Source organism: Musca domestica, unplaced genomic scaffold (assembly GCF_030504385.1).
Source record: "Musca domestica strain aabys unplaced genomic scaffold, Musca_domestica.polishedcontigs.V.1.1 33, whole genome shotgun sequence".
Classification (NCBI taxonomy): Eukaryota; Metazoa; Arthropoda; class Insecta; order Diptera; family Muscidae; genus Musca; species Musca domestica.
The window spans coordinates 8689812-8714934 of record NW_026712312.1 but is presented as its reverse complement, the minus strand read 5'-3'; the positions used below and the strand labels follow the sequence as shown (position 1 = coordinate 8714934).

General features: G+C 34.6%; 1 protein-coding gene across 1 annotated transcript in view; it reads right to left on the bottom strand.

The window, feature by feature from the left end:
- The window catches only part of LOC101892844 (beta-alanyl-bioamine nonribosomal peptide synthetase ebony), a 35383-nt gene extending 12265 nt beyond the window's left edge, over positions 1-23118 (bottom strand). Inside the window, exon 1 of the mRNA XM_059125384.1 lies at positions 22921-23118. The gene's annotated coding sequence lies outside the window, so the exon portion shown is untranslated. The remainder of the gene's footprint in view (positions 1-22920) is intronic.
- Positions 23119-25123: the final 2005 nt, after the last annotated feature.

Here is a 25123-nt window from a genome sequence, read left to right as displayed (position 1 = left end):
ACCGCAGAACAACATTCGGGTACCGTGCGACGGTTTCATTGGCCGTTTGAAGGCCATAATTCGTGCCAAAGGTGATCAATTCGAACAAATCTGAAATTATTCTAAGATCTGATGCTATTTTCGATATTTTTTGCTTTTATGCGATAGCATTTAAAAATTATGGCGTTTGATTTTGTTGCAGTTTTTTTTTATCTCACCCTGTATTATACACACAAATTAGAAGACAAAATATTTTTTCCACTCATCTGCACTCTTAGGGATAACTCTTCACCTATTTTGAGCGATTCTGCTCCCACTCAATTTTTTCATCTATGAGTGACTCGGAAGTGCTCCCACTCAAAACAAAAAAGTGAAGAGTAGACTTCGTAAAAAACTCCCACTCTTCGAGCAATCCTGCACGCGAGCAAGTTTCGCTCCCCAATGAATTTGTTGGAATTTTTTTTATTAAATGTTATTATTGGGATTTATGTATAAATCTCGAACTTTTACGGAATACTGAAGAGTCTGGGGGGACAACAGTTAGTTAATTTTAGAATTTTAAAAAAAAAAATTCACCGTGAAGGTGTTAAGTTTTATGGAAAAGTCCTTGGAGCCACACCACATTCTTTCCCCTAGACTCGAGTAGGTCTATGATTTTATAATTGCCATGACTTGTTTCCCTTGTTTCAAACACCACCCTCATCCGAATGGGTTAATCGAAGAAAAGTTGTCACATTAATCTATCCCTTGTGGCCAATCTGCAGCTATTAGTTATTAGATAATAAAGACAATGCCAGACACAACTGCATTTGTGCTGAGCGCCACAACAACATATACGTGTATATGTGTGTATGTTTGTGTCTCTGGACAAATAATTTCGAATTCCATGCCAGAGGTTTTGTTGATCTATTAAATGATTCTTAATAGCTGTCAGTTCAATAAAATATCTCTGGCTTTTCTTTACAACAATCGCGCAAGGCCAGTTCGAGCGGCTTAAATTTTAATAGCTGCAGCAACAGCAACAGCAACAGCAACAAGAATCACTTGCAAGCCAACACCAACAACAACAAATAAATATTCTAGAAATCAAAAAAATTGCTAATTTATTTATTGCAAAATAACTTTTTATTTTTATCTGGTAATTACACCGGGACAGACAAACAGGCGGATGGACGGACAGCCATACTGACAGTCACTCACTTGCCTGAGAGGTTTGCCGGCAAATGAAATGTGAATATCTGTCTGCCATAATCACATTTCTAGGATTTCCATTAGCCAAAGAGCGCTGCTCATTGATGGTCGTACAAAGTGGCACAGTTCGCTGCAGCACGAATCGCAATCGGGTAATTAACCTTTTTATGGCATTAAAATCTATCACAACATTAAAATCTTGTCTTATTTATTTGAGTTTTTCTTTTTTTCCATTTTTTGCCGTTCAATGCTTGTTCTTAATGGTGGGGTGCCCAAGATATTAAGATGTTAAGATTGCTGCTGCTGCTGCTGCTGACCACCTTCGACACCATTCTATTCATGGCTTATTAATATTGCAGAACGCTGGCTGGCTGTCTGTCTTGTCATAGCTAAGCAGTTAATCGCTTTAAGCCGGGCTCCACTGATTTCGATAGTGGTTTTGTAATCTCAGAATTTAATTCTATTAGAACGATAATAGCGTCATTATAAATTAGACAAGTATGTGTATGTATGTATGGAGTATCGGAAAATCAGTTAATTCGCTTAATTATATTCCAAATTTATATGATACAGACAAACATTATTATTTATGTTTCGAAATGAAAGCAAGCCTTGCAATAACTATTTCCGATCCAATTAGATTAGTTCCCTTGTAGAAAAATAATGGAATTCGTATGGGGACTTAATTACCAGGACTTTTTGGAGAGAGTAAATAAATTAGGTAATTTGTGTAATTTTTTATTGAATGCTGAAATGAATTTATGATATCGGAAAAAATTGCAAAACTAGAAGATTCTTGCAGGTTATGTAACAGGGCAGAAAATCAGGGTTATGGTATTATATACCAAAACTAGCAAGTGCCATCTACTTTGTCAGCGAAAAGCCCACATAAAAATTTCAGATTCGTTGCAAGTTTTTTCCTTTTTCGGAAATAATAAGAGAAAAAAGTTTACCTTTTGAACTAAAAAGTCTCTTAACTCCAGACAACAACACTGGCATCCATATCAAATTTTGGGATTCCAGCTCTGTTCCATCAACCAATATCAAACTTATTACTTTTCGTACACTTATTGTACAGATTTCTAAAGCCACCTCCATATCTTAATTCCAGATACTAACAGAGACCTCAGTATCAAATATAGAGATTCCAGACTGTATATAGGACGCATTTAACACCTCCATATGTTCTGAAAACACCTCCATATGTCCATATTTAGTACTGTTCGTACTTGTAGTACACAATTCCAAAACATTCTCTTTATCACAAGCCTACGCCCAACAGTGATCCCAATACAAAATTTGCGAATTTCAGCTTCGTCCGTTTAGCCTAAACCAAACTGTTCCAAATTTAGTACCATTTAGTGCTTTTCGTACAATTATAATACACATTTCCCAAAACACCTCAATGTGTCCAGATAGCGACCCTTATACCAAATTTCAATTTCAGATTTCAAGCACTATCTATTCACTCAATACCAAAATGTACCAAATATAGTACTATTTGGTATTTTTTGTGCATTTGTAGTACACATTTCCAAAACATTTTCTTTATCACAAGCCTACCCCAACAGTGATCTCAATACAAAAAGATCCCAAGTTTCACCTCCATGCGTTCACCTTAACCAAACTGTTCAAATTTTAGTACCATTTAGTACTTTCCGTACAAGTATAGTACACATTTCCGAAAACACTTCCATATGTCCAGGCTTTATATTAACAGTGATCCTTATACCAAATTTCAGATTTCAAGCACTATCTGTTCACCCAATACCAAATGGTACCAAATATAGTACTATTTAGTACTTTTCGTGCACTTGTAATACACATTTCACCCCGAATACAAAATTTGAAAATTTCAGCTCCACGCGTTCACCTAAACCAATCTGTCCCAAATTTAGTACCATTTAGTACTTTTCGTACAATTATAGTACACATTTCCGAAACCACTTCCATGTGTCATGACTGCACATAAACATCGACGCATATACCGAATTTCAGATTTCAAGCACTATCTGTTCACCCAATACCAAATGGTACCGAATTTAGTATTATTTAGTACATTTCGTCCACTTTTAGTACTCATTTCAAAAACCTTCTACTTATCATAAACTTCCCACCAACAGTGATCTCAATACAAAATTTTATAATGTCACCTTCATCCGTTCAACCCACATCAAACTGTTCCAAATTTAGTACCGTTTAGTACTGTTTCGCAACCTTAGTACGCATTTCCAAAACCGTCTTTATATATCAAATTAACTTTCTAACCTTGATTCTCATACCAAATTTTAAGCTTTTAGCTCTATCCATTTATATAATATCAATCGATACCATTTCAGAATTTTAGTACCAATTTAGAACTTTTCGAATTTTCCAAAACCCTTTGGTACATCCATCATTGACTCTCATTTGAAATTTTAGAATTCTAGTTCATTCCATTTATCCAATAAAAGGTATTTAATTTTTGAGTACTTTTCGTATCCTTTCAATATGCTTTTCCAAAAACCCAGCCTTTTCTCCCCCTACCCACCAACATTGACCCACGGCTAGCTTCAGTCGTTTCGCCTGGGGGTTGATGAATCAGTCAGTCACTCATTTTTTACTCTTTTTATGTGTAGATGATTATTGGGAAAACGAATACTTTGCCTAAAAAATATTGGGTAAATTATAGGATTTTTGGTATTGAAAATGGAATGCAGGGTGAGATAAAATATCAAAGTCAATCAATCAAAGTCAAAAGCCATAATTTTTACATTTTTTTGAATTTAATAGAATGAAAATAAAAAAGTCGGAAAAAGCATAAAATTTCAAACTAAGTTTAGATTTGCTCGAATTGGTCACCTTTGGCCAGAATTATGGCCTTCAAGCGGCCAATGAAACGGTCATACGCCGCCCGGTATTTTGGCCCATTTCCGGCAAAGCGCTTGCTTGAGGTGATCGACACTTTGGTATTCTTTAGTGCCAACCTTTCTTTACAAAATACTCCAGACACAATAGTCCAACGGCTTGGTATCAGGAGATTTTGGTGACCATTGTGCACTGGAAATGAACCAATGTTATTATGAAGATCATTAAAAGTAACTATGGCTCCATTTCGTCTCGTTTTCAATGTCACATACAAATGCACAACTACCCTACCCCTCGGTGTGGCGCAGAGTGTAAAAACATAACTATATTTAATCAGCATAACGATTATGAATGCATTTTATTGTACCACTCAATATGTCATAGATTTTAATAATTTCATATTCATGCAAATCCCAATTCAAGTAGCTACTCAGTGCTACCTTTCAGATATTCGAGAGCAGAATGCAACATTGACGTACTCTGGCAATGTTGACAGTTTTATGGCTCATTCAATTACAAGCAGCCTGCCAATCCAGCAGCCAAGCATTTAATTATGCGAAATGCTCCGCAATATAATTTGCATGGAGATTACTCCGTTTATCGTTATCACAATTGCTGTTCGACTCTTTGAAGCGATGCGATAAAGTGTTGGCGAACACCTCTGAAAAAATCATTTAATTTTTGAATAGATACCGATAATGAAGTCGTTCATTTTTTTTTTACATATGCCTATGTAAACTATTGAAAACTATTTATAATGCTGCTGAATTATTTAAATTTCCGTTTGGAAATAAATTTAATTTTTTAAATGCCAATAAATTTGATTTGAAATTTAATCAAAGTATTTAGATTTAATGACAGCTAAAGTAGCAACATTTACAGCTGCAAGATATCTGAATTCCAAAGCAGGAACATTCATTTTTAATAATTTTGTATTTTCATTCATTTTGATTTTATGCGATTTGATTTTCATTTGATTTGGTTGGTATGACAAAGTTTGTTTTTTTTTTTTACATGATTGAGGTAATCTTAATACTTCCAGAATATTAGAAAAATTTTTGTTAACCAGAAATCTGATATGAATATGTAATTTATCGGAATTTATGATTAAACAAATGTGAACTAAATAAATACCATATTAGCGACGGATAGGAAATAGTAAAATGGATCTGCCAACTTTGATAATTATATCACAATATAGTTGGTATACACGGCATATGTGGATTATATAAAAATTGTCTACACTACTTCCACTTGTTGGTTAATCCCAATGGCTGCTTATTAAAATTTGACCTTATCTTCTACTTTTGCAGAACATTCAATTGTTAGTATGACAACTTGTCAATTTATAGATATTATCTAAATTACTAATTTTATATAATTTATAGGTTTTACATTTTGATAGATAGAATAATGAAAACAAATAAAAAAGCATATAAGTTCGGCCGGCCCGAACTTTTTATGCCCTCTACCATTCGGAAGAAACTTAAAAATTAAAAAAAAAAAAAAAAAATCCGTCGAAAAATACCGTTCAAATGAAAACCCTTATATGGGAGAAGACGTGGACCTGCATAAGTAATTTTTTGTCATGGACTGCAGTACCGATTCCGAACTTCAAATACGAAATTCGAAACAATATCGATGAATAATGTTGCTAATATCTTCAAAATACCGAATAAAGGGAGATACCGTTGTACTATGGGGACTAAACTAAGACGTGGACAGGCATTGACAATTTTCCGTCAAATGTTGTTGTACCCATTACGATCTTCAAATACGAAATTTGACGCAATTCCGGTGAATAATGTCGCGAATATCCTGTAAATACCGAATATGTCGGTGTAGCGTTATATGGGTGCTACTAAACCTAAAACAAAGTCAAACGCCATAATTTTTACATTTTTTTTTTAAATTTTATTGAAAGCCGAATATGTCGGAAATAGCATCAAATTTAAGAATAAGTTTAGATTTGTTCGAATTGGTCACCTTTGGCACGAATTATTACCTTCAAACGGCCAATGAAACCGTCACACGCTTCCCAAGTGTGACGTGCTCTGCGGTATTTTGACCCATTCCCGGTGAAGAGCTTGCTTGAGGTAATCGACACTTTGGTATTCTTTAGTGCCAACCTTGATTTTCAAAATACTCCTGACAAAATAGTTCATCGGAGATTTTGATGGCTATTATGCGCTGGAAATGAAGCGAGGAACCTCATTTTGTAACCATTCGTAGGTGGGGCGTGCTGAGTGCGATAGTGCGCTGAGTCTTGTTGGAATGTCCAAGGTCTGCGGCCAAAATGTTTACGTGTCCAAGGCTTTAATACACCCTCTAGAATATATTCGGCATTAATTCTGATGCCACGGCCGATTTATATGAGCGGAGAGCAACCATCGGCTGTTATGGCGGCCCACACCATCACCATGGTCGGCGCTTGAGTTCTGGTGGCCAACCGAAGGTGCACATTTTCAGCTGACCTCTTTGGCAAGTAAACACGATAATTTTGTTTGTTTACAAACTGCTGGACAACGAATGTTTTCTCATCGGAGAAAATCAAATCCGGCATTTCATGGTTAGGGCTAAATCGTCTTAGATTTTTAACCTGATCAAGACTATATATACTTTGTTGGGTGTAAAATTATTTTTTCGATGAGTCTGTAACTGACGGAATGACGAACTTAATATACCCTCCATACTATGTATGGTGGAGGGTATAAAAATGACAATAGTCGGCTTGAAGCGATCACTCAATGCTCTACATCTGCCCTAAAAAGCAACGTTCATTACTTCTCTGAATCGTTGCAATTGAAAAGTTACCGTGAAATTTAATAGATGTTAGTCTAAGAGACCAGTAACAGCTGGCCTAGGTTTAATTCAGAATTCTCGTCGCCTTAAACGAATGATCAGGCTGTGGATTTTTGTTCAATGAAAGTATGGAGCGAAAAATATTTTCTTCATAAAATTAATAAATTTTTTATAAAAGTTTTAAATTTCATAAAACTGAGTCAGAACTTGTTGAATATCATTTTCAAAATTGGAAATTCAATTTTGGAAAGATTAATTTTAGTCCATATAATTTGATATGAGCCTATATCAGATGTTTTTTTTCGACATAATCCCATAGAGTTCTCCAAACTCTAATTGTTCATTTTTATGTCATACAGCCTGCATCAGGTATTATTGTCAACACATAACCCATTCAATTTTTGATATTCATTTTCCCCCTTATAAATATTTGTTAAATAATTATTTTCCTATAACAATTAAATGCAAAAACTGTCAACAACTGTATAAATGTCAAGTCATTCAAATTATTAATTGAATAATGTAGAATGACAATTCAGCCGATATTTTTGCCTACTTTTGACGCGGTTTCAAATAATCAATTATGCTTTTCGGAATAACATGTACCTCCTATCAGCATATGTTTAATTTAATTTATTTGTGTAAACAAAAGTTAAACATAATTAAAATCAATTAAAAATTATCGCGGTTTCTGTTTACAGACAACATGTTCATATGTATACATACATACATATGTATGTATGTTAATTTGTTGTCATGTCCATACAATTATTAACAACAACAACAGAAAAAGGTAAATAAAATTGCAATTGAAACTGATTTAAAGTCTGTCGTCCAGCAGTCTTGTGGGGTGTCTGTTGCGATATCGATTGGTTCCTCCTTTCAGACAGTAGCTGCAAAAAAACAACATTAACCGGCAATAACAAATGGTCTTTTTCGTTGTTGTTTTTTATTTCACTTTTAAATAATTCATGATTAAGTTATGCACTGATTGTTGTTGTTGCTGTTGTCACTGTGTTGTTGTGTTCTAATCGTTTGCATTGTTGTCCAATCACTTTCCTAACCAAGCGCTGATGACTTGACCACCACCAATTGCCAATTCATTGGGAACGTGCTGCAGCAGCAACAACAACAACAACAATACATCGTAACAGCATCGACATAGTGGACGTCAATCAAACTGACATATGAACAAATTCGCCGTTACCAGTAATTATTGTTTATTTACGTCGGAATGTCATATGGAATCAAGTGTTTGGAAATCAAAAAACAAACGCCATTTTATGTCATTTTATTCACAAAAATTCGAAATTCAAGGGAAAGACCATACTTTGGCTAAGAATTAGAATTGGAAAAAATATTATTTTTCGAAAGTTAAATTTCTGAATCAAATCTCATCAAACTTCCCTACAATAATAACAATTTAAGCAGTAACTACAAAATTCGATCACAATTTTGATGAAGACAAGTGAATGTATGTTCAAAATACCCTGAAATAATTCTCATGTTAAAACTCCAAAATTCAAATTCTGGAAATTTTCAGGAAATTTCAGTATGCAGGGTGAGTTAAAAAACTGCAACAAAGTCAAACGCCATAATTTTTACATTTTTTTTTAAATTTTTATGAATGAAGCAAAAAATGTCCGAAATAGACTCAAATTTTAGAATAAGTTAAGATTTGTTCGAATTGGTTAATTTTGGCAGAAATTATGGCCTTCAAGAAGAAGAGAGGAACCTCATTTTGTAACCATTCTTGGGTGGCGCGTGCTGATTGCGATGGTGCTGAGTCCTGTTGGAATGTCCAAGGTCTGCGGCCAAAATGTTTGCTATTGCCCAAGGCTTTAATACACCCTCCAGAATATTTTCGGAATAATATTCGGTATTTATTCTGATGCCACGGTCGATTAATACGAGCGACCATCGGCTGTTATGGTGGCCCACACTATCACCATGGCCGGCGCTTGAGTTCTGGTGTCCAACCGAAGGTGCACATTTTCAGCTGACCTATTTGGCTAGTTAACACGAGCATTTTGTTTGTTTACAAACTGCTGGACAACGAATGTTTTCTCATCGGAGAAGCCTAAATTCGGCAGATCACAACTTTCGGCCAAGCGAATCAATTCTTTAGCTCTTTTGAGTTTATTTTCTTTCTGTTGCGGTGTAAGTTCTTGCACTTTTTGGAATTTCAATGGCTTTACCCCGAGTTCATTTTTCAATATTTGCCGAATGGAATATTGCAATATGTTCAGCTCACGAGCCATTTTTCGGCCACTGCGACGCGGGTTTCGATCAAGTCGCTTCTTTACTTTTCGAACCATTTCTGCTGATGTTGCTGTTTTCTTCCGTACACTTCCTTGACATCGGGCTACGCTACCAGTATCACGGTAACGAGCGATGGCACGAGACACAAAAGATTTACTCACATTGATAGCCACTTGTGGTTTTCCAGCCAAATATAAAGAAATCACACTATCACGCTTGAATTCCATCGCGAATAACTTTTTTTCTGGAAAATTCTCACCAAAATGCTTTGGTCCGCTTGTAAACAATATAATGATCTGTCACTGGAATAATTTTAACAGTTGTAGGACAAGTGGCTTAGAAATGACAGCAGTTTGAAGTTGCTTGAAGTTTTTTCATCTCACCCTGTAGATATCGCATATCCCCATAAAACTGTATCCCCGATATTCGCTATTTGTATGATTTTAGCGACATTTTTTTTCGGAATTGTTTCAAAATTCGTAATGGGTACTACAGGCTATGACGGAAAATTGTCTATGTAGGTCCACGTCTGCATATACTTATAGCGGCCCCTCCAATTTTTTTCGGTATTTTAATGATATTAGCGGCATTATTCACCGGAATCGTTTCGAGTTTGATAATATTAGAGACAATTTTTTACCGGAATCGTTTCAAATCCCGTATTTAAAGTTCGTAATGGGTACTACAGTCTATGACAAAAATTGCGTTTGCAGGCCCACGTCTTCGTATAACGGGTTTCCTTTGAGCGGTATTTTTCGACGGATTTTTTATTTAAGGATTTAAGGTGACTGGAATGTAATCAGATTCTGAGTCGATTTAAAAATGTCCTTCCATCCCTCCACCCAAGTTACAGGTCGAATTTATGGCTCGCCTTCCATATGTATATATGTTTCATCCAGTTTTTTTATATCAGAGATATTTGTCAAAATTTGGTTTCAAACAAAACTTTTTCAAATTTGCCACCAAAATTGTTCTCACATTTAATTTCCATTGATGCATATGTTTGTAGGTGTCTGTGTGTGAGCATAAATTTCGGTCTCTTGCGCAATGTCCGCTCATGTCCGAAACAAACTGCAGTGCAAATCATATGCAACTGTGTGATTGTTGCTGTATGTAGCTTTGGATAATTACATGATTGGAATCAAGTTTTCAAGTGGCAAACGACAAAGCCGCCATTTGAAATGCTTCCGAATTCTGGGTATGCGCAAAAACATATGTTTAATTTTTTCTGTCTAAGAATACGATTTCTTTCTGTTTTTGTTACATTGCATTACTTAGCCAAGTCATAGACATAAAATAATGGATTTTGTTGTTTCAAGTCTCGGTCATTGCCTCATGTTTCACTACAAAACTCTAGCAGTCATCATTACATGTTTGGTTAATTAACAGTTTTTATATTATTTTTTTTTGTGTTGGAAATATTCAAAAATTTCCATTAGAATTTTTGTGGGTTTGTTGCTTCAAAAAAACAAAAAAAAAAAAAGAAGTCCTTGACAAATTATCTTGACAAAAATCTTATTAAACTACGCACCGAATTGTCCACAAATCACAGCTTGATATTGATTCGATATGAATATGAAGCAGGTCACAAACGTCTAACGAACGAAAAAATGTGTGGACAACATTTCAAAATTATACATTTTTTTAAAATTTAATTTTCGCTTCAGCATTTTCATCAAAAAAAAAAGGAAACATGTTCGAAGGGGGTGAGGTGTGCGATGCGTGTCACTGGCACAATGAACATGACCACTTACATTGTTGCGTTGCGGGTCGGTGCAACAATTCTGAGGAGTTGCCGTTAAAAAAAAGACGAAGAAAAATTAATGCAATAATTTAAATGCAAATTATTTTTTAATTAGCTCCACAAACTGACCGACCAAACAAAGAAAAACAAAAAAAAAACTTTAAAAATTTTAATTTTGATTTATGGCCCCAGATTGCTTGATTAACAGCAAAAAAAGTAGTTCAATCAACACACTTAATGGTAATTAAATGTCAGAAAATATAGAGGACATGGTCAAGAACAGTATTTTGACACTCCATATGACAGGCTAAATGAGTAAGTCATAATCTAAATTTCAAATTTCTTGAGCTAAAATTAAATCATGCATTTAAAGCTTCGCATACAAACATTACATTTTACGGTTCATTGGACGATTTTTTTACACATCCACCCCCTTAAAATTAAGGGGTCTTCACACATACACATGTGCGTGTGTTTTCATTCTAAATCCCTTTAAAAGGGGGATACAGCTAATAATAATGATTGATTTATGTATGAAATTATTGGACAGACAGACAGAGGTACAGACATGTGTCTGAACTACACCGGCTCGTTTTTCGTCAAATTCATGATTTAAAAAAAAAATCAAAAAAGACAAACCTTCATAATTTCCATACATACACACAAAACACATACATATGTACGAACATAAGCAGTGCTGACTTGTCCCAACCACATCGCACATCAATGATTGACTCAATTAAACAAATCAAAACAAATTGCATTTCACCACTTAATGGACCAAATGGGCTCGCTCTGGGCTGGAATGTTTTTCATTGTCCCCAAATTTTTTTTTTCATAAACATTAAATACCGTGTGGAGGGAGAGACGTGGAAACTACCCAGTGACATGCGAACAAAAAAATATATTTTTAAATAAAGGTGAACATTTTAGATTATTACAAAATAGGAATTACATAGAGGCTTTGCTAAAAAGATATTGCAAGTTGTAAATATCGTGAGCTTGGTTTGCAAGTTTTGACAGACAAAAGTACTGAAAATCGTGACCCTTTGTGGGTGAGGTACTAGAATGGGTCGCAGATATATGTCATCTTCATTTTGTGTTATCAAAAATGTTTCTGTGTGTGAATTTTGAAGAGAGTTTTAGGGTTTTGTTTTTCAAAATCTTAAACCCCATGCAAGTAGAGGTACCAGAAGAAATGCTCCGATCTCTACCATCTTTAAAACAGATCTTGTGTTGATAGAAATATTGAGATTTACCAAGTCTGAATGGAATCGGCTTTTAATTTCACGTTTTATGAGTTTCATGGATATTCAAAATTCTGACCCTTTGTGAGGGAGGTACTAAAAGGAATGGACCAGCATATCCCATTTTCACTTCAAATCTTGTGTTAGTTAAAATAATGGGATGTGTGAAATATGAACAGAACCGGATGCTTATTTCAGATTTTATAATCGTTTTGGTTATTCAAAACTTTGGCCCTTTGTGGGGAATGTACCAGAAGAAATGCTCCGATCTCTACCATCTTAACAACAGATCTTGTGTTGATGGTAATATGGAGTTGTACCAAGTCTAAATGGAATCAGATGTCAGTTTCGCGTTTTATAAGCTTCTTGAATATTCAAAATGTTGACCCTTTTGTGGGGGAGGTACCAGAAGGAGTGAACCGATATATTCAATCTTCACGCCAGACCTTGGCTTAATAAAAATATCGTGATATGTGTAATGTGAAGACAATCGGACTCTTACATCACCTTTTATAAGAGTTATAATTATTCAAAATGTTAACCTTTTGTGGGGGATGTACTTGATGGAGTGGACCGATATTGTCCATTTTCGCACCTGACTTAGCACTCATGCAAATATTAGGATTTGCAAAGTTGGAGCAGAATTGGACTACCCCTTATATTTCTGTGCAGTATATTATTTTCTTTGAAAATGTTGACAATTTGTATGGGAGGTACCAGAAGGAGTGGTTGTCCATCTCCGAACTTGATCTATGTTTGTCAATAATATTACGATGTACCAAGTTTGGATCGAATCGGATACTCCCTTCGAAAGTTATCATGTGCACGAGCCAGGCAGCCAGGCAGCCAGACGGACGAACGTTTCGCCCATATCAAACGATATATACCTCCTCTCTAGCCATATGATTAAGGGTATAAAAACTTTGCTGCTTGTGGTAGGCAATTACTAGTCTTCAATAGTAAATTTTTTAGATAGGAGTTTGACTGAAGAGGCGAAATCCAAATTTATTGTAAGAAAGGTAACGAGACCGTTGAGGACAGAGAAACGATTTTCAATATATAAGGTGTGTCTGGTTACCCTAAAATTTGTAAAATTTTTTGCAAACTGTTACTAGAAGTCTTCTGTTGACCCAACAGTTTTACAAACGAGAGAGAGAGAGCGGTTCGAGAGAGAGAGATAGAGAAATGTTAATAGTTCTTTTAATGAGAGTTTAAAAATTTTTGGTGGACAAATTTCTTCTTGAAATCACTTGCAACTCTTCTTCTTCTCCTTCCGGTGATTTATATTTGGACAACCAATTTATTTTGGAAATCACAGGCCTAGTTGTTTTGTTTTTTTCGGCTCCATTTTTATTTTTTTATTTTATTTTTGCGTTCTTAATTCCTTTCCTAGCAGCCCGAATCAGATGATTGCTCGCAAGACTCTGCTGGACATTTTATAATCAGAGAAACTTATATTTGTCATTGGAAATTGTACAACAAGGTTTTCCAAAAAGGTGTACCTTTGGAAATTATTTTCAACCTTTCTGACAGATACCGCTTACTGGTACCAATAGGACTATAATTCACATCCCCCACATAAAATAAATTCCAAGTGGAAATCTAAACAGCAAAGCTTTCATAAAATATTAAAAAAGGAAATGCCTAAACTAAATTGGGCGCCATGCTGATTTATTTCATAATAACATTATGACGATAACGACAACGTCGACTATTTTTAGTTTAACATCAAATCAGGTGGTCTAACAACAGAATCAATAAATGCAACATCATTGCATTGCCACTTGTGGCACAAAATTAAACCCTTTCAATTTACCCCCTCCCCCTTCAATTTGTGTGGAACGCTTTTCCGGACGGACAACGACGTTTCGCTGAAACAATCGAATAATTAAAATTGCTGCCACAACAAATGAAATGTGTTATGCGCTTACGAATTACGATCATCCATCTGTAGGTTTTGGGTTCTTCAAGAGCGGCCAGAACAATTTGTAATCATTGACCTTGAGTGGCCATCGAAAGACCAGAAAGGTGCCGCTGTACCGGCCTCCATAAGCGATGGCGTAATTGTTGCTGTCAGTCAGCCAGTCAGTTGTGAGAGGGGGCCTGCCAGGGGCGCTAAAGATTTCACCTCATCCATCCAAAGTGTGGCCAGGCGCTGAAGGTGAAGCTTGGTGCAAAAAAATGCGATTTTACTGACGTTGCGGTACATTAAATCAACGGTAATTTGTTACCGCTGCGACGCGCCGGTTTTGTTTTCTGTTCAATTTTGTTTTTTTTTTTTGTTTTTGTTGGGTTTTCAACAATTGCAAATTACAATCATTTAAACAATGAGCAACACCAAAAAAAGAGCAAAATTCAAAACAATACCACCAATAAATTAATATTAAGAAAAACAGCAATCGCCGTTGCCTTCAATTGAATAACTATTCAAATGACCAGTCGACCAGCCAGCCAGTAGCTCCCAAAGGTCCAATTGTTCAGTCAACCGAAAAACTAATTGCTGGCCACTTTTGCTGCAGCTCTACACGGCTAGCCATTGTATTTTCCATATTCCAATTGGTAATGAGAACGTGAAAAATCATAAATGCGATAATGTCCGTTAGAAAAAATTGGAAAAAAATAATAATTGTCCAAATTAACCGATTTTCCTTTAGTTTCCCTTTCGAAAACTGTCAAACGTGGAATGTCCTTCTGTAAAAATAATAGATGATTTATGGTGTACCTATTTATGCAGTTTAATGATTTGTTGTTACCAAATATTGTCCATAACCTTGTAAAGCTGATACGTAAACTATGGCAATTGGAAAATTATCTAACAAGCTCTTAGTACTTTGATCAAGAAGCTTGATACAAGCAAGTCAATACCATAAGACATGTAAATATGACCTATAATGGCTAAGAAATGATGCACGTTCCATTGAAAAAAATATAGAAAAAAAACCACCTCCACCCCACTTCGAAAAATCTCCCTACAAATAATAATTTGTATTAAAAACTTCTTAGCAAATTGGATATAAAATAATTTTTTTGAATATAATTGAAATTCAATACAAAGACATGGAACTTACGAAAAATATGCAAATATCATAAATACTGCATATGCACATAATAAAAAAAAAATTGGAAAATTGTACTAAATTTAGTATTGGATGATGGAATAGGGCTGATATTGAGGTCGCTGTTGTTACCTGGTATTGATATATGGGATTTTTTTTAAGTTTTTACAATATTTGCACAAAAAGTACTAAGCGTTACAAAATTGGGTTTTAGATCAAGGGTTAGAACTGGAATCCTCAAAATTTGATATTGTGATCTCTCTTGGTATCTGGAATTGTGATATGGAGGCGATTTTGCAAGTGTGCACTATAATTGTACGAAAGGTACTAAGTTTTACTAACATGTTCTATGGTTGAAGGGTTAGAACTAGAATTTCGAAAATTTTGTATTGGTTGATTTGAAATCTGAAACTGATGGTTGGTTTGAAACTCAAAGTTATGTTCTATTAGAATACTAATGGTATCTTTGTTTGAGATTTTCGAGGTGGTTTGGAAATGTGTACGTGTAATGTTGTACGAAAAGTACTAAATGGTACAAAATTTGTTGTTAGGTGCAGGGATAGATTTCTTAAATTTGATATTGAGCTTTCTGTTGGGATCTGGAATTGGGATACCAAAGTACTAAAAAGTACTATGGTACTGGGTGAAGGTACTACAATTGTTCGAAAAGTACTAAATTGGTACTAAAATTGTACGAAAAGTACAAAATGTTACTAAATTAGGAATTGAGTGATTGTATAGAGCTTGAGTCCAAAAATTTTGTATTGAGGGTCTCTGTTGGTATCTTGTGTTGAGAAGTGGTGGTGGTTTTGCAAAAAGATACTATTATTGTTCGAAAAGTTCTAAATCGCACTAGGATAAAGAGAAGTAGATTATTTTGAATATGCATACTAAATGTTACTAAATTTGGAATGGGGGTGAAGGGATAGAGCTAAAATTTTTGATATTAGGGCCACTGTTGGTTTCTAGGGTTCTCATATGTAGACATTGAAATAGTTTCCAAAAACGAAAAATTTGAAAAATAATTAAAACCTTGAAAATCTGAAAATGTATTACGATATATAAAGTTTTAATTAAAAAAACTAAACAAAGTGTACATTTTTGGTACTAAAAAGGCCTAACTCAAACTGTTGGAACTAATCTCAAATTTTAAGGTGAACTTTCGCTGATGAAGTTGTGGGCAATTTCTAATTGTATTAATTTCGATACCCGCTTCTATTTCGCATATATCCTGATTTTTATTAGCCAATCCCAATAACCACAAGGGTGAGAAAAATGAAGCCTCCTCCCTTCTCTTCAACCCCTCGTATCGAAATAATAAAAATTGTGGTACATTGCCAAATGTAAATTTGCTCTATAATCAATTGTTAATGGCCTTCTTCCATTAGATTTAATATTTAAATCAGAGAGAGAATAAATTCCCCAAAATTAATTTACCACCTCTTTAAGACCCCATTTTTAGGCATTGTCTCATTGAATCTATGAAAAAAGGCAATAATCAATTTTGATAATAATACCCATTTTCTACGTGCCTGGCAACTCTTTCTAAATTATTTTCAATAAATTGAAAAAAAAAAAAAACGGAAAAAAACCAAAATCCTAAAATTATAGCCACGATTATATTCATTTGTGGTTCGTTTCTGTGTCAATGAACTCTTCGAATGTTGCAGCTACCTACCATTGACTTTGCCTCGTGGTGTGTGTTGCAACATCGCATTGCGCAAGTGCAAACAGAATTCTGTGTGCCAGCGAGCCAGCGAGCATTCTTACCGAAAATGCAAAACGAAAAAAAAACTCGCTGAAGTCGGACGGCAGCATTCGCTGGCCGGTCAGTGGCAAAGAAGCCGTTCGCTTTACACCAGGGAAACTTGTTAACTCTGACACAACAATGTAAGCATAATTTTTGTTTGTTTTTTTTTTTTTTCTTCTTTTGTTTTAATTTGTTGCATTTATTTGCCGCCGATCATGCTCACCAAATAGTCAAGTCGTTGATTCCGTTCGTTCGTTCGTCTGTTTGTTTGGCAGCAAATTGTTTATGACAATTTAATAATTTGTAATGTTTGGTGTTCTTGATTCGTCTGACAGTTGGAATAATTTGTGTGTCAATCGTTTGTTTTGTTGGGCGCCAAATCGCAACAGTTATAAGAACATCCATCATAGAAATTAACATTGAATTTCATTATTATTATTATTATTATTTTTTTTTATTTTGGCAAAAAAGTGGCCGTTATTCAAAGTATTTTTTTCAATTCACCAACCATTTGTATTCAATGTGGTATTTTATCAAGTTTTCAATAATTAGAGAGATATGTATTCTTTGTAAGATTGTCACATAACAAAAAATTTATCATTTTGACAATAAATACAGAAATTTACGTTTACCTCTTGTAAATTCAGGGGAAATTAAATATTTTTAACAAACCACGTTAAGAAGTATCAGTCGGTTTTGCCGAATGGTGTATACCCTCAGCCAATGTTCGATTATTTAAATATATTTTGAAAATTGTTGACCCTCTATGGAGAAAGTTCCGATGGAAGGGGCCAATGTTGTTCATGTCGTATCGGACCTAAGCAAAAGCGGTTCGCTGCTATATATCATCTTCACAACCGATCTTGAGTTTGTAAAAATGTTTGTATGTACGAAATTTGAAGAGGGCTGGATGCTTATTTCGCTTTCTTTGAGCGTCTTGTTTATCAAAATCTTGAACCCTATCTGGGGGAGGTACCAGGAGGAATGGTCCGATCTCTACCATATTTATAAAATATATTGTATTGATGGAAATATTGATATGTGACAAGCCTGAATGGAATCGGGGTTTAATTTCGTGTTTTATGAGCTTCATGAATATTCAATATTTTGACTTTTGTGAGGGAGGTACCAGAAGGAATTAATCGATATATTCCATTTTCACACCAGACCTTGGGTTAATAAAAGTATTGTGATGTGTGTAATTTGAAGAGAAATGGATGCTTATTTCGGATTTTATGATCGTTTTGGTTATTCAACATTTTAACACTTTGTGGGGGAGGTACGAGAAGGAATGGTCCCATCTCTACCATCTTGTGAGGATAGAAACATTAAGATGTGCCAAGTCTGAATGGAATCGGATGTTAATTTTGCGTTTTATGAGCTTCATGGATATTAAAAAAATTTGGTCCCAATATATCACATATTCACAGCAGATCTTTTGTTAGTAAAAATATTGAGATGTGTGAAATTTGAAGAGAATTAGATGCTTTTTTTCGCGTTTTACTAGCTTTATGGCTATTCCAAATTCTGGCCAAATTTGTGGGGGAGGTACAAGAAGGAGTTGACCAGACCTTGGGTAAAAAAATAATGTGGTGTGAGTAATTTGAAGACAATCGGACTCTTACTTCACATTTTATATGAGTTATAATTATTAAAAATTTAACCCTTGATGGAGTGGACCGATATTGTCCCGTTTTTCGCACCTGACCTAATACTAATGCACATATTATTATTGGCAAAGTTGCAGCAAAATCGGATCATCTTTTCTCTTTTTGTGCAGCAAAATATTTTCTTTTAAAATTTCGAACTTTTGTGGGAGAGGTGCCAGTAAGAATTGACCGATATTGCCCATCTCCGAATTCGAGAGTTATTGTGCGCACCAGCCAGCCAGACAGACGGACGGACATCGCTAGATCGACTCCAAATGTCCTGAAAGTGATTTTTGGTCCAAAGAGACTTAGATGGATGAGGATATTAAAAACAATAAAACAACACTGCAACAATTTTAGAATTTTTTCTCCCAAAAATTTTGAATAAAAAATATTTGATTGGGACTTTAGTGACCAAATAAAATAATTACCCGTATCGTTTTGCATTCTAGCTATTGTCAAATCACAAAATGCTAGAATCAAGTCCAGTTTAAGTTTCTAAACCAAAAATGCTAATTCGATTAATAGCAGAAGCATTCATTTATCAAAGAGAATTCAAGTAAAAAAAAAAAAATAACCGCAAAAATGTATTTACTAACAATTAACTGGGAATATTAGAAAACAAGTTTAAATTTCTGCTTTTTTTTTTGTTTTTCATTTGTTTATTTAATAATCTATTATCTATTTGCAATATGTATAAATAATTTGCATATCAACTAAATTGAAGCGAAATCAAAACAGATGCAATATTTGGAATTTCTGTAACAAAACTATTTGCAGTTCTCAGATACGCCCTAATACATTACCCATACCTTTGTGATGTCCACTGGCTGGCAGTTTTGTTTTATTTATTTATTCCAAAAACAAAAATGACATTCACAATGGGCTTAATTCAATTCAAATCAATTAGGATTTCATGAAACTGCATTTTCTTCGAATTGGGACGACAGAAGACAATTAGCATTTGATATTCTAGTTCTAGACTTAAGCCAGAAGCTATGAGTCAATCGGATCGGAAATGAGAAAAAAAAATCGGAATAAGACAACAACAAATTATGGCAAATAATTAGGGTATTCACAAATTCTGGAAACCCACTACGGATTTTTCTTATTAAAGACACACATACATATACATTTATGTTAAATGCATTTGTTGTGCATGGCGGAGCTGGCCATTTAGTTGAACAATTAAATGTAAGATTTTCTAGTGAAAGAATGAATAATTCCTTTATTTTTTTCTCATTTCGATCTTAAGAAGTGGGAACTGGATTTAAAACACTTTATTGTTGTTGGAAGTATGTACCTCAGCTGGGAGGTATCAAAAATATGGCATTAAAAAAAAACATTGGAATCGATGCAATAAATTGCCACAGCTGTTTTATTTCTTTTATTTTATTTATTCTTAATCCATTTAGTAAAGACATTCTTAAGACTCTTTTTTGGCTTTATTTTTTGTTTTTGTTACTTAGAACCATTTCGAGAACAACATTTTGGTGCAAACGGTTGCTGCAATGCCGTTTAAAAGCCTGCATTTCCTTAGGTAATAAATTTAATTTTTGTGCCACAGAAGGTGTTGCCGCTGTCAAAATTTAAGATTTCGACATAAAAACGGCCATGGTGTAATGATAATAATAATTGTTAATATTTCTTAAAGCCGTGCCATAATAAATTTATAAATATGAGTGGCCACATGGAAAAGTCTAAAGACTGACCATTCATGGTTACACTTCGTGGCCAAAAGAGGTGAATTTGGAAAACGATATTAACGTACGACATTAGAGAATTGAAATGCCAAATAATCCTAAAATATTGGTCGTCATATTCTTTTTAAAATATTGTGCGCATTCTTTGTCCAACTTTACTGTTTTAGTAAGAATTATGCAGCCACGCTTAGAAAGACAAGTAAAAGTTGACGAAAGTGGCGCCCAATATTTTAGACACAATTCTTTGGGCAAAAACAAAAAAAAAATATTTTTATGAAATACAAAGCCATAGGATATTCTTTTCTACTCTTCTTGTCTACGAGGCCACTATATAAGTATACACTGCTTGTATCATCGTTATCCAGTGGTGAAACGTTTTCCTATTTCAAAGCACTGACTCAGATTAGTATTTGCACTATACCTTATATGATATGCACTGTTTGTACAATTGTTAACCAGTGGAGAAACGTTCCCCCATTTCGAATCACTGAATTATGATTTTTCAAAACTGGGGGAGATTACGAAGCAGTTGGCCAATATTGACCAATTCGTATCTGATCTAAGTCTGATATAAATATTACAGCGAACCATATTTGGACTATATCGACTATTTCTTATACCTTATATGATATATGTGCAAATTTTTGAAAAATGTGGAAATATGGAAATAATAACAGATATAGCGGACCGAAGTATTCCATTTCCATACTACATCTTGTAAAATTTGAATGAAATCGAACATTTATATAAAACTTTATGTGAAATCATAAATTGCAATAAATTACATATTCATATCAGATTTTTGGATAAGAGAAATATTAAGATATATCAAGTTGCATAGAATCGCCGACTTGTTTCGCAAGTTATGACAGATATAAGTATTGGAAATTGTGATCCTTTGTGGGTGAGGTAGCCGAAAGGATTGACAGATATATATCACCTCCACAACAGATCTTGCGTTGGCAAAAATATTTGGATGTGAAGAGAGTTGGATGTTTATCTCACTTTCTTTGAGCGTTTTGTTTTTCAAAACTTTGACCCTTTGTGGGGGAGGTACCAGAAAGAATCGTCCGATGTCTACCATCTTTATAACAGATCTTGTGTTGATAGAAATATTGAGATGTTCGAAGTCGGAATGGAATATTAATTTGGCGGTTTATGAGCTTCATGGATATTCAAAATGTTGACCCTCTGTGGGAGAGGCACTTCATGGAGTGGACCGATACTGTCCATTTTCGCACCAGATCTAGCACTGATGCAAATATTAGTATTCGCAAAGTTGGAGCAAAATGGGATTATCCTTTCTCTTTCTGTGCATTAAACTATTTTTTTTTGTTTGAAAATGTAGACCTTTTGTGGGGGAGGTACCAGAAGGAGTGGACCGATATTGCCCATATCCGAACTCCGATAATAATATTATGATGTACCAAGTTTGGACCAAATCGGATACACACTTCGAGAGTTATAGTGCGCACCAGCCAGTAGACAGACATACGGACGGACATCGCTAGATCGACTCCAAATGTTCTGAAACACATTTGGTCCAAAGAGACCTCTAAAAACGTTATTTCGATGAGGAACGTTTTGGCCGTATCAAATATATCATTTTCACCCGCTTCCTCTTGAAAAATTAGGATTTTGGTTTCGGAGCCGACTCGGGAGTCGGAGTCTGATAAAAATTTAATCCATTTCGCAGACTTGTTTAAGATAGAGGCTACATCCTTTTATGTTGTAATTTAAAATTTAGCACAGATACCTGTACCTCTTTTGTATTCTGAGTGCATAGAACTAGCCGTCGCAAAATGTCTTTTAGACATTTAACGTTTTGCTTTTCACCCAATAAATCCCACTGTAGATCGAACATTTAATATGGATCCCAGGATTTTGCAGATAGTACTTCAAAAACTCAGATAGGGGCCAAACTGGTGATAGCTCTTTATTGTTGATACTTTTCTTTTATTTGGATTTTTTAGCCGATAGAACCCCATTTCACAAGATTATTTAAAGCCCTTCACCATAGTTTTCAACAGATTTGGATATCGTTGAGCTTGTTTTCTTCGTAAACGGAGGCCAAACATAAAGTCCTCTTAACATGCTTATATTTTTTTGTTCTTTGACAGCCGTGACGCCGATCCTTTTTTGCCTTATTTTATTTTTTAAAATTCGATAATTATTTGAAAAACACTATTTTTTATTGGAAGTCTGTAAATGATTCCATTTTCCATTGAAATGAGTAGAGGGATATTCCTTGTATATTGGGATAAAAATGTAATCTTTTTTTACATCCTGCGATTTCATTTGAAATGTGTTGAGGTTTTGAAGCATTTAATTTAAATTTGAAAATAATAAAAATACATTAAATATAGATCTTTAAATCACTCGCCAAGGCCAGTATCCTTTGTTAACAAGAATATCCTTTGATACTGATTTGCATTTCACTATAAATATTGTAGTTTTAAAATTCATTGTTTTTCTTTTAATAATATGACAAATATTTAAAAAAAGTTCTTTATTTTTTTGTGGAAAATCCATAGAATTTAAATCCACTCCATTAACTCCTTGTAATGCAATGTAATATATATTTGCATATTATTTATGTTTTCTATATATGAATATGGTTTTTCATATTTTAAAAATTTATATTTATATTTTTTGTTGAGTCTTTTTTAATATTTTTTTCTCATACATACTTTTCTTATTTTTTCGTTGATTTAAAAATGTTATTCTCACTTTTCACTTTATTTTTTATTTTAGTTTTTAATTTAAGTGTTTTAATTTTTCAGAATATATTTTTTAAACAATTTTTCTTTTGTTAAGATTTAAATTTCAGTTATATTTTTTGTAAGTTATATTCGCTTGAGCTTTGCGTTTGATAGTCGTGAACGTTTGAACGTTTCAAACAAAAGAGCGTTTTAAAGACTAATCAGAACCCCGGCCGAAGAGTTACTTATATACGCGAAAAAGTTCCAACTAAAAATAAAAGCACACAACCAACCAGCCAGTCAGTCAGCCAGCCACCGAGACAGCGTAAACGAGTGGACATGTTCGTTGGTTTATTTTGTTTGGGTTTTATTTTAGTTTGTCGCAGATACCTCTTCAACACTCACACACACACACACAAACAGATGCTCATTCGTCCAATTGTTTGGATACCTGGTTTGGGGGGGTTTTCTGGGTTTTGGAGCTGCACCGAAATCTAAACAAAACACACAAATACTGTTCGGCGGTTTGATTCATCGCACACACTTGTTTGCTCTTACGGCACGAGACATAACGCTTGTATGAACCAAGCCCCCCTGACCAAAGCGGCAAAATTTATGAGAGCGTATTGGATTTTGTGGAAATGCTCTCGGGTGTCTTGATGCCGGTATGGATCAGACTCTCTCATTTGGGGTTTCTAATTGTTTGTTGTTCTAATTGTTTGTTGGGTTATGGTTTGGAAAAACACACATTTTATTCTGAAGATTTCTCTTCCAATTCTATGACTAGTTCTCTTCTGGGGCTTCTCTTTGAATATTGAATTATTTCAATTGAAACATTTTCTTGGGGAAAATTGAGTAATAAAAACAAATGTATGAATGTTTGTATAAAAGCTTGCATTTGTTGGCAATTTTTTTTGCCCATTGTCCTCCCAGCATCAATGCAACCGACCGCCACTTGTTCATTCATTAATTGAGGGCTGGGAAAATAGTTTTTCATGACTGTTTGTTTTGTTGTTGTTGCCGTTGATGTTTTGAATCTTACTGCCGTTGTAGTAAAAGTCAATTTAGTGACAGTTTTAATTAAACTTTCAGACCGTTATGATTTAAACCAAATCAATTGTTTATCTTGGCTGGGTAAGTGGAGGTAGCAGGGGGTGATAGTTTTTAATTAGTAAACAAAATTAGAAACAATAAAAACTTGTGTATATTAGCTTGAATGTTGCCAGCCGAACAATTACAAAATCACAAAGATTTATTACAACAAAAAAGACGATATTTTCAATATTTTCCAAAATATGAACATGTGTATATTTTTAATACCCAGCCATATGGCTAGAGAGGGTTTATATAATTTGATACGGCCAAAACGTGCCTCATCGACCCTAGGTCTCTTTGGACCAAATCTGTTTGAGGACATTTGGAGTGGTACCTCCCGCACAAGGGGTCAAAATTTTGAATATCCATTTAACTCATAAACGTGAAACTAACCTCCGATGCCATTCAGACCTGGCACATCTCAATATTTCCATAAACACAAAATCTGTTTTAAAGAGAGAAGAGATCGGACCATTCCTTCTGGTACCTCGCCCACAAAGGTCAAAGTTTTGAATAACCAAAACGATTATAAAATTGGAAATGAGCATCTGGTTCTCTTCATCTGCTGTGAAGATGGGATATACCGGTCCACTTCTTCTGGTACCTCCCCCATAAAGGGTCAAAATGTTGAATATCCATGAAGCTGATAAAACGCGAAATTAAAATCCGATTCCATTCAGACTTAGTACGTCTTAATATTTTCATCAGCAAAAGATCTGTTTTAAAGATGGTAGAGATTGGACCATTCCTTCTGGTACCTCTCCCACAAACGGTCAAAGTTTTTTATAACCAAAACGATTATAAAATCGGAAATGAGCAGCCGGTTCTCTTCATATTTCACACATCTAATTATTTCTACTAACACAAGATATGCTATGAAAATGAAGTATATCGATCCACTCCTTCTGGTACCTCCCACACAAAGGGTCAAAATTTGTATTATCCATGAAGCTCATAAAGAGCGAATCTAACATCCGATTCCATTTAGACTTGGTACATCTGAATATTTCCGTTAAAACAAGATCTGTTATAAAGATGGTAGAGATTGGACCATTTCTTCGGGTATCTCCCCACAAAAGATCATAGTTTTGAGTAA